This window comes from Cupressus sempervirens, chromosome 10, assembly GCF_028749045.1.
Source record: "Cupressus sempervirens isolate cs-2001-9-10 chromosome 10, ASM2874904v1, whole genome shotgun sequence".
In the NCBI taxonomy this organism is placed as follows: Eukaryota; Viridiplantae; Streptophyta; class Pinopsida; order Cupressales; family Cupressaceae; genus Cupressus; species Cupressus sempervirens.
The window spans coordinates 25,850,654-25,862,657 of NC_143127.1; the positions used below are offsets into that span (position 1 = coordinate 25,850,654).

General features: G+C 35.9%; 1 pseudogene; it reads right to left on the minus strand.

Moving 5' to 3' along the window:
* Positions 1–3,474: 3,474 nt before the first annotated feature.
* On the minus strand, positions 3,475–8,140 carry LOC149532391 (mitochondrial outer membrane protein porin of 34 kDa pseudogene; annotated as a pseudogene).
* Positions 8,141–12,004: the final 3,864 nt, after the last annotated feature.

Below are 12,004 nucleotides of genomic sequence, written 5' to 3' on the forward strand. Positions count from 1 at the left end.
GAAATCAAAATTTTTTCCTTTCCCTAACACACAATTCAAAAAAATCACAAGCTCTACTTTCCTACAACCCTCAAGTATGCTTTCTCTCCCTTAGAAGAACTGAAAAATCTAGAAAAACTCTCCCTTCCTGCTATAGCACAAATTCTAGAATTAGGAAAGAAAAAAGTGGAAACCCTAGACCATGTTTCTGTGATTTATTTAATAGCCTCTCTTTCCCGTAATATTTCAACTATATAACTAATTATGAGGGAATCTTTTATTTTTTTGTCCTCATCTTTTGATATTTCTATCCTCGACATGTGTAATGTTTTAAACCATAGTTAAAATCCTCATTTCAATTCATTCTCGTATTCCATTTCCTTTCCCTATGTGATGGATAGAATGTTCATATCTATATCTTGGTTATGAAGTAAATGATGACACCTATTAAAGGAATATTTGGATTTACATATTTATACACATGTCATTATTTGTTTGACAACATCTTTTCTTTACCACTCCTCTCGCGCTTCCATCTGTAATGTTTATGCCTTCATGCATCATATTGGAGCTTTGGTCAAACATTCTACTTGCCTATTCCAAGGGCATCAACTTCAGCTTTGGCTTTTTTGAGCTTTCTCGGTCGTGCTTCCAATTGATCACAAGTGATTTTTTATCACATGGCCCAAAGTGCCAATATTTACCTACAGTTTCTATGCCTTCAACTAAAATTAGAAAAATTCCTTTTGGTATGCTCACATCAAGCTCATTCCTTGGTTCTACATGTTTCTATGATGGGTGATCACCTCTTGGGGAGCTCTATCAAGGAGAAATATAAGGCATGGCCTTGAGATTTTGTCAAACACTTCAAACATAGTCTTTTTTGGTACATTGTACATGAGCTCAAAAACTCCAGTAATAATCTTTCTAAATTTTTCTTCGTTTCCAATTAACGACACTAAGCCATGTGGATTCCATCTTTGCATGTGTCAAACATTTATCACTACTCATATCGATACTCACTGATACCAAGCATACATCTTCTCTTCGAAAACCATATTCTCCCTTATCTATGACACATACTCTAACTAGGAATAGAGCTTTCCATTTGCTTCTTTATTTCAATGATTCTGCATGTTCAAGCTTCAACTCTGAGTCACAGAGTGCAAATGATGTGAGGGGAGTCAGGTTTCTCCACCAAACCTGATATGCATATGATTTATCCCCACTAACTAAATATTCACCTATTCCAAGTGCCCCTAAGAACTTTAGGATAGGAGTTTGTGTCAAGCCAATGCTTGAACTCAACCTAACATTATCATGCAGGTACTGCAAGTCAACCTTGCCAAACTTCTAATCTAGTATTTTGAAGCTGGAAATAGTCTTCGCATGGGGAACAAACTGATCCAGAGTGATATTTTTTGAGATAGTGGAATAAGACCAACTTTTATATCAATAGTTGTGTTTTGATATTTGTACTCAATCTTTAGATCACCAAAAAAAGACTCTCCTTTATTTAAACCAATAGATGTAAAGGCCAGAATAGTCTTACTATTAGTCAAGATAAACGTGTGGTCATAATTGTAGTCCTTTTAAAGATCTTTAGGTTTCTTCCCAATGTCTAAAAAGAGACTAGGTCCCTTGCCCATCTCTAAAAATATTGTCGATCGTCCTTCCTAGGAGATAGCACTGTGACAAGAAAAACAACTGTTAAATAGGGCAACCTCCTCCTCTAATCAATTCTACAATACGACTGTGGAGGTGACATAATACAACTTGGAGATATCAAGCCACTATTGTAAGAATACTAGTGTGTATAAGTTAAGGATGCAAATACATGATTTCCACAGTCCTAAACCTTTCATCCAACAAGCTCAAATTGATTCAAATATTTTGTATATCCCAATCATTGGATAAGTGTATACTCAAGATCATATTTGAAAGAACGTTGCAATATTAACCTCTTGTAATAATTTTCTTTCTTTACTAATGTTATTTTCACTGGTTGTATGTTTGACTCCCACTTCTTCCCACGGGCACTCACTTGAGAAATTCCAAGACATACTATCAAGTGGCTCCCTAACTATCGGTGAGTGATTATAGTAGAGGCTAAATGTGAAAGTACAATCTTTAAAACTTTCTTTGTTATGCCCCAAGATACCCATCACACATCTTCTACTCGAGTTTAAGATGAGACCTTCCTATTAAACAATTTACATATCACTCTTTATTGAGTTTGAACATGCTCGAGCCATAGCTGAGGACTATGCCACTATGCCTTACCAAGATGGTCATATCATACTTGAAGATACATTTGTTTGGGAGTCCATTAGCTATGTTATTGTGGACCCGTGGCTAGAAAAAAGTGACCAAGCTTCTTATGGTAGAAGTTTATATTTTCCTTGGTTCAGATGCTTGTTTTTCTTCAAACCAAATCAAGTCAATTTTGAAAAACTTTTTCCAAACATCACAAATGCCATAGAAAAGTGAGTTTTTATGGGTTTATGACCTCCTAACTATCAGGAATTTTGTCACATAGTTCATGTACATCATCTCAGCTTCCCAAAAACTGTCTTTATCAAATTTCCAATCCATATTTTGGGTCGGTTGCCATCTTTCTATAGTGAGCATTCTTTGGATATATATCCTTGCTAGTTGGAATTTAAGTTCATGAGTATTCTCCTTAGCAAATGATGAGTCATATCATATATAATTTGATATTTATTTGGTGCCCTGATCATAGGGTTGGTTTGTATGTTAGGCACGTGCCCCTCACCTATTAGTTTAGAGATTATGTGGAGTTTATATGCATATCAATTAATCTTGTGACTTCGATATTTCTATGCTCTAGCTTATGCAGGTTTGTACACAAATTAAATAGTGTAAATTCATCACACTAAAACAAATGCTCATATGCCCGAGCTATTAAATCTTTGGTATTTATGGAATCAAGGAAAAGAGCATGCTCAATGAGTTGAGACTTGTTGATGTTGGATATGGGAGTGAAGAGATTGAATACCATCAACATGACATCATGCCATGTGTAGAAATGAAGAGACCCAGCATGATTGATGAGGCTCAAACTTAAATCTTGAGTTTTACACCATTTGGCTTTAGGGACCGTGCAACACCCATAATAATCTGATGAAAGTATGTGGGAAAGCATACTAGCGAACACTTGTTGTCTCCTTCATATGTGGAAACCTTATGACTCATCAAGCATGAGAATCAAATATGGGGAATAATCAATACATCCAAAATAATGAGTGTCTCTTATAGTTTGTATTTAGACTATTAACTGGTAATTTTGAGTCTGAAAAATAATAATCTTCCATTTTGAACTAAAACTCTTATTCCACTGAACTGATCATCTAACACTTCTTCACATGAGATTTGAATTCATGTTCCCATTTCAAACTCAAAATTTAGATCTAAACTTTGCTTCAAAATTTACATCTTTGAACCTTGAACTATTAAACTCTGAACATTTTCAAATCAATGATTCTGCATTTCAAACCATGGATCTGAACTTTCCTTGTATACTTTAACCATTGAACTTGAGCTTAGACCGGGAACTAGAAACTGAATTTCAACCTTGACAACCAATGAACCTGCAAGATGAACCATTTTGAAAGAAAGAAACATTGAACTTGTTCCAATTAAGTCGAACCACTTTGAACTACTTTCAACCTTGGTTCAAAGATGTTCAAAACCATAATTTGAAAATTTTAGATATTGGATCCATATTGGGTACCAACATGGGCTCTAACTATGGGACTAATTTTGATACAAAAGTAGAGAACTCTAACAATCTCTGGCAAGAGACAAGTACCTTATCCATTGGGAAAATAGATTCAACAAAAAGAGAAAACTAGGAGCTACTTGCAGAGAGGGAGGAGGGGAGTAGGGAAAATCAAACTAACAAAAACATCTAAACTACCAGCAAGCATGGAGCTTTCACATTATTCAAACTAACACTATGCACACCAAAAGCATATTTATAAAATATATACATAGGTAGGAAGAAAAACCTACCACAAAACTAGTATTAAGAAAAGAATCACGTGAATCTATTTATCAAATGGGAGAAGTAGGAGCCTTTTCACATCAGTAAACCATGCCTCAATAGAGCGGCTCCATGCCATTGCTTAATGGTGACTTCTTCAATGTTGAAACTCAAGCTCATATTATGCAAAATATTGGCAACCCAACATTCTATCCCAAACAACCATAGCTCGTTGTAACACTCTTCATCTTCAGGTGGCCTTTCTACATCATTTTTCAAATCAAGAAAGGTCTCAAATTGGGACAAACAATATTCAGGAAGTTCTTCATCAGCCTCCCAACTATTGCTTACAACGACCCACTTATTATCATAATCATGAGAATCATGGTTCACGTCATCAAACAGAGATAATTCATATAACATGGGATCAAGTTTATCAAAATAGATTTCTCCAACTTTATCAAGAATCAGGTCATCATCAAATATGTAAAACATTTGACCTTTGTTTTCTCCCAATACATCTTCAAATTTAGAAATATTATCTTGAATAGAATCACACCCAAAAGAAAGAAAGAAATCACCAAACAAACTTTCACAACTCATTTGTTTTATATTCATACCTTGGTTTTCCAAAGAGGAATCCTCTTGCTCAAGAGATAATAAAAATATGCTTATGATGTCTACCTCTTCCTCGCAGATGAAAGTTTCACCCGGTGTTTCAACAAAGTTTTCAACCAGCTAGGAACCAACTCCAACCTTCTATTTTTCCCTCAATGTTTCAACATTCTCTGAGGATAGATTTTCATCATTTAATGGTGAATCTTGAGGCTGAAATAGAGGATTTTCTCTGATATCAAAATTCTCACAAAACCCTATTGGAAAGAAATTTGGATTGAGTTCACTCCAGGTGACTTCATCTTCCTGATTTTTGAACTTTTTTTCACCCTTTCTTGCTACTAATAAATTTTGTTGAAGTTGGATTGCCTCCACTCGAAGTGCAACATGATCATCTTCTTGAAAACTACTCAACTCAAAGGTCTACAAATCTATCTTTGTTTCAGCATTCTTATCATTTCGAAAGGAGGTCTCATGTTGAAACATATCATTTCTAAATTTAGCTGGTGAATCTATCTTCTCAAAAACAATAGGAGAATCTTCCCTTTTCTCATCTTCTGTGCATGGCAGAAAAGATTTTAGTTCTCTACTTTCAGCCAGATTAGGATCAATAACTGAAACATGCACAGAGAGATTTGTTTGATCACAAAACCCTTCTTCTTCTTTATTAAGAAGGGCAACATTAAATGTATCCAACGGATTTTCTACAATCTAAAAGTTAGTTTCAATGCTTACCTTCTCTTGGTTGTCATTGCTACTAGGATTCTAACTCTCAACCTGAGTGTTCTTGTTCTCCCATGTTTGGTTTTCTTGTAGGTGAGTTATGACTATTTGGATCCCTCTCTCACCCAGAACTAAATAATTGCATGAGATGAAAAGTGAAGATATACCTAGGGCTTCATAATCATCCACTTCCAAATGTTTTCTCAACTGAGACATTTTCTCCTCAAGTTCTTGTAAGTCTTTCAAATTGTGAAATCTCATGCAGAGGCTTTTCCATAGTAGCCAAGAAGAAGCATCATCTTTGAGACTTGTATCATTCTATACACCCTAAGAAATGCTTTCTTTGAAGCTATCGACAAATTTGTGCAATACTTTATCATTTATTTGATAAAGTTCAGGGAGAGCAGGGTCTAGCCTTGATCTTCTGATCATGACTTTGATAGTCGGTATGATCTTTGCAATAGAGTTGCCAATCTCCTGAACATAGAGATAATTAGAAAACTAAGGAAACAAATATTAATACTGATCTTCATTTCTGAGTCCCCAATAGAGTTTCCAAAAAAAATTTAGTGAACAGATTGTCTTCCAAGAAAATACGTGGAAATTAACTCTAAATGCCCAGATAAGAAGACTAAATCAACACTAATAGTTGGATAGGTTATCATTGGATTGATAACCTTCCTCTGAAGTTTATCAAGTACAACTTCCTGTGTAGGATATACAATGAATCAACTACACTACTAATATGAATTCTTTTAACTTGAAAGCAAAAAAGGTTTACAAACATCTACCTATAAACACGAAATAGATGAGGAAACTAAGTAATTGAAGAGAAAAGAATAACAAATGACAAAAAGTTCAGTTTCTTGGATGTTGCATTAAAAAGAGAGTGAAATCAAAGAATGAATCTTCCATCCCCTTGAGAAAGTGAAGAATCAAAGCTTTTAAAGATATCTTGAAATGATAACATAATTAGAAAGTAGTGACATTAAAATGCATTATAGAGAAAATTAAAAGCTATGCAAATGATCAGTGGAAAGAAATTGCCCCAAACTCAAAGTTTTGATGTGCAATTATCTTCCATTCTCCCTTCTCTAAGGCATAAAAGATAACACAGACCTAATTACATGTATGCATCTAAATCATTGTTTAGAAGTAAATAGAAATTTATTCCCTTACATTACATAGAAATCAAAATTTCTTCCTTTCCCTAACACACAATTCAGAAAAAACACAAGTTCTACTTTCCTATAGCCCTAAAGTCTACTTTCTCTCCCTTAGAAGAACTAAAAAATCTAGAAAAAATCTCTCTTCCTGCTATAGAACAAAGTTTGTAATTAGGAAAGAAAAAAGTGGAACCCCTAGATCATGTTTCTGTGATTTATTAAATAGCCTGTCTTTCCCGTAACATTTTAGTTATATAACTGATTATAGGGGAAGCTTTTATCTGTCTGTCCTCATCTTCTGATTTCTATCCTTGACATGTGTAATGTTTTAATCCATAATTAAAAACCTCATTGCAATTCATTCTCACATTACATTTCCTTTTCATATATGATGGATAGAATGTTCATATCTATATCTTGGTTATGAAGTAAATGATGACACCTATTAAAGGAATATTTGGATTTACATATTTATACACATGTCATTATTTGTTTATACCACATCTTTTCTTTATCACTCCTCTCGGGTTTCCATCTATAGTGTTTATGCCTTCATGCATCAGATTTGAGCTTTGTTCAAACATTCTGCTTACCTGTTCCATGGGCATCAACTTCGGCTTCAACTTTGTCAAGCTTTCTCTGTCGTGCTTCCAATTGATCACAAGTGATTTTTTATCACATGGCCTAAAGTGCCAATATTTACCTGTAGTTTCTATGCCTTCAACTAAAATAAGGGTAATTCCTTTTGGTATGTTCACATCACCCTCGTTCCTTAGTTCTGCATGCTTCTATGATGGGTGATCACCGTTTAGCGAGCTTTGTCAAGGAGAAATATATGGCATGTCCTCGATATATTGTCAAAAAATTCAAACATAGTCCTTTTTGATACACTGCACATGAGCTCAAAACCTCTAGCAATAATCTTTCTAAAGTTTTCTCCTTTTCCAATTGATGACACTAAGCCATGTGGATTCCATCTTTGCCCGTGTCGAGCATTTATCACTACTCATATTGATGCTCACCGATACCAAGCATACATCTTCTCATTGAAAACCATATTCTCCATTATCTGTGATGCATGCTCTCACAAGGAATGGAACTCACCATTTGTTTCTATATTCCAATGATTCTACATGTTCAAGCTTCAATTCTAAGTTGCAAAGTGCAGATGATGCAAGGGGAGTTGGGTTTCTCCACCAAACTTGATATACATATGATTTATCCCCATGAACTAAATATTCACCTATTCCAAGCATCCCTAAGAGCTCTACAATAGGATTTGGTGTCAAGCCAATGCTTGAGCTCAACCCAACATTATCATGAAGGTACTGTAAGTCAACCTTACCAAACTTTTGATTTGGTATTTTGAAGCTCAAAATAGTCTTCACATGGGGAACAAACTGATCAAGAGTGATATTTGTTGAGATAGTGGAATAAGATCAAATTTTATATCAATAGTTGTATTTTGATATTTTTACTCTATCTTCAAATCACTAGCAAAAGACTCTCCTTTCTTTAAACCAATTGATGTAAAGGCCAGATCAGTCACACTTTATGTAGTCATGGTAAACTTGTGGTCATAATTGTAGTCCTTTGTAAGATCTTTAGCCTTCTTCCCAATGTCTAAAAAGAGACCAAGTCCCTTGCCCATCTCTGAAAAGATTGTCGGTTGTCCTTCCTGCGAGACAACACTATGACAAGAAACACAATTGTTAAATAGGGCAACCTCCTCCTCTAGTCAATTCTACAATATCACTATGGAGATGACATAATACAGGTTGGAGATATTAGACCACTACTATGAGAATACTGGTGTGTATAAGTTAAGGATGCAAATACACAATTTCCATAGTCTCGAGCCTTTCATCCAATGAGCTTAGATTGATTTGAATATTCTATATATCCCAATCATTGGATAAGCGCATACTCAAGATCAAAATTGAAAGAAGGTTGTAATATTAACCTCTTTTAATAATTGTCTTTCTTTACAAATGTTATTTGCATCGATTATATGTCTGACTCCCCCTTCTTCCCACATGCACTCACTTGAGAAATTCCAAGACATACTATGAAGTGGTTCCCTGACTATCAGTGAGTGATTATAGTAGAGGCCAAATGTGAAAGTACGGGCTTTAGAACTTGCTCTATTATGCCCCAAGATACCCATCACACATCTTCTACTTGGGTTTAAGATGAGACCTTCCTATTAAAAAATTTATTTATCACTCTTTATTTAGTCCGAACATGCTCAAGCCTCAACTAAGGAGTATGCCACTATGCCTTACCAAGATGGTCATATCATACTAGAAGATATATTCATTTGGGAGTCCATTAGCTATGTTACTATGGACCTACAGCTACAAAAGTGACCGAGCTTCTCATGTTTGAAGTTTATATTTGCCTTGGTTCAGATGCTTGTTTTTCCTCACACCAAATAAAGTCAATTTTGAACAACTTCTTCTAAACATCACTGTAAGAATTTGGCTTAGGCTAGAATTCACCCAAGAACTAAAGAACTCAACACAAGTACAAAGTAGACCAAAATAGATAGAGTATAATCAAAATGATGATATTCATTCAATATGCCAACGTAGCCAACTTGAGAGTACACTAGGAGTGCCTGTATATAAAGGCCTCTCAGGAAGCACCTAGAATGTCTCTAGAAACAACCAATAGATAAGACAACTAAGAACCTTATCCAACATTCTAGATGAATGGATAAGAATGACAAAGTTTCATATGTGTGTAGAAGATTCTTGCGTTGTAGACAACATGTGCTTAAAAGAGGTGTAGACCCTTGTGATGTCATCATGATAACTCACAAGAGGGCACATACTCCTAGGTGACTAATAAATAAATATTAATATAATGCATTAACCTAAGTGAACTTAAATAAGTGTAATAAGTAAATACTTATTTACACCAACACCCCCCCTTAAGTGCAACTTAGGGGAATGCCCTTAAGCTTATGAAATCTAGGATGAAATGTAGGATGGGTCCTGGCTACTAGGCCATGTTAGGTACCCATGTACATAATGCAAATGCAATCTCTCATAAACTGGGGAAAGAGGGAAAACCTTGTGGGAAAAACCCTCTCCCAAAAAGAGAGATAACTAGGGATGCATGGATGGATGGAATAATCAAGACCCCCCCATTATGCCATACATCCAGTATATACATAAGAGAATGATGAGAAGAGGAAGAGAGATGGGATAGGCTCCCCCCTCCCCCAAAGAAAAATGTCGAATAGTGACTGCTCCAATGAAGAAGCTGATCCAAGACTGTAGAATGGTGTTCCTCCCCTTAAGAAGAAACAATGCCAATGGTACAATTGAGACACTTTCGTTGTGTGTGGAAAGAATCCCATGGATAAGTGATGTCTTTGAAACCTCCTCAACTAGCTGAAGAACCTATCCCAAAGAACTATCTATCTCTACAACTGATGAAGAACCCTAATGCAATTGCTGATCATAAGTATCCATAATCACTTCAACCTATAAGGATCAATCATATAGAGAATGAACAAGAGATTTAGATGAAAACCTCATGACAACTAAAGAAGGTGCTTCTGCATCAAGAAGAAGAGGTAGATCATGAATGTTGTCCCCCAAATCTATCACTGAACCTGTATCTGGAAGACTAGATGTACCTTGTTGTTATGGACCTATCACTGTGGCGATATATGCATGCGGACTAAACTGATGAAGTGACCTCTTGCTGCAACTATCGATAGAACTCCACATGTTTGAATCTATTGAAGCACTATTGTTGGTGTCACTATCAGTTTGCACACTATATGAGGTGCAAAGAGGAGTAGAGGACAAGCTTGGAGAACTTTCTCAAAATTTACATCCTTCTCCACAAATATCTGATGTGTCTCTAGATTTAGAAGTTTGTAGGCCTTCACACCATCTTCATAACTAATGAAAGTACAAGGTCGAGATGAATATGCCTTACAACCCCTAGAAGATCTGTGTGCCCATGCAAGACAACCGAAGACTTTGAAGTGTGTCACAATAGATTTTTTGCTGCACCATGCCTCAAAAGGAGTTTTTCCATCTAAGCCTAGATGAGGAGAATGATTAAGAATGTGAGTGGCTTTTGAGATTGCTTTGGCTTCTAATGATGGATCTAGAGACTTGGCATGTATCATGCAACTTGCCATAGACTTAAGAGTTTAGATCCTCAAAGCTACAACATCTATCTTATGTGGATTGAATGTTGAAGGAGTCTGGAGATCAATTCCCTCGAGTCTACAAAAGTCCTTATGTCTTCTGTTCACATACATGCTTCCATTGTGAACCCAAGTGACCCAAGTGAACCCAAGTAGACCCAAGTGAACCTTGAAAATTCATCAACAAAGGTAAGTATGTAGCAACCTTGGCTGAATGCAAAAGGACCTACTAATACCATGTGAACCATCTATAGAACACCTGTTGCTCTAGAAGACTTCCCTCTCTATATGCATATCGACTGAATCTGTTGAACATTCACTATTGGAAAAGTTGATTTGAGGTAGACCTTTGACCATGTGGTATGTGCAAAGTTGTTGAAGATAGTGGTAGTCAAGATGACCATACCGCTCATGCCATAATTGCATGTTTGAATTTGATTGTGATAAAAAGGCCTTTGAAGGAGACTTGGGCACAAAATGTGAGAAAGAGTATAACCTCTTGTTATGTTTCACTTTCCCCACTAAAACCAAGGAATTGTCTTTAAGATTGTGCTCTTTTACTGAGTCTAGAAGGAACTCAACTCTATGTCCATCTCTGAGGTGAGTGATTTGGTAGATTGAGAGGAGATTTGAACTTAGGTTTGGAACATAGAGAACCTCTTGAAACTCTCCATTTTCCATCTCCACATTTCCTTTCCCTTCAACTTCCAATTTGCTATCATTCCCCATGAAGATGTATGGTACCTTGGACTACTTCATTGAAGAAAAATCCTCCTTTGAAGAACCCATGTGATATGAGGCACCTGAGTCAAATATCCATTCCTTTGAAGAGTTTGAATTAGCCCTGAGTGCTTGCCCTTTGCCCTTTGAATCTAAAGAAGACCATTTCTCCTTGTAAGCATTAAGCAATGGAACATTATGTTTCTTCATGATGTTGGTCAATTCATTAATCTTTTTGAGATAACACTCATGCTCTTCATGACTCAATTTATTGTAATAAGCACACTTCTTCTTCTCTTTATTTTTGTCCCCTTTCTTGTTGGAATTTGAGGACTTGCCTTGTCGATTGGATTGTGGTGTTGTCTTTTCTGCATCCTCTGATTTGCTATTCCATTTCTTCTTACCCTTTCCTTTATTTGAAGACTGTCCAGTTGAATGTTGAGAACCCTCATTGTTGGCCACCAATGCTTTAGACTTAGGTGATTTGAGAATCCCCATTGATTTCAACTTCTTTTCTTCATCATCCAACAGTTTAGCATATTCATCAAAAGTGACTTTCTTGTAGGTAGACCCTAAGGTAGTCTTTGAGGTGTTAAAAGAAGATACAAATGTGGAATACTT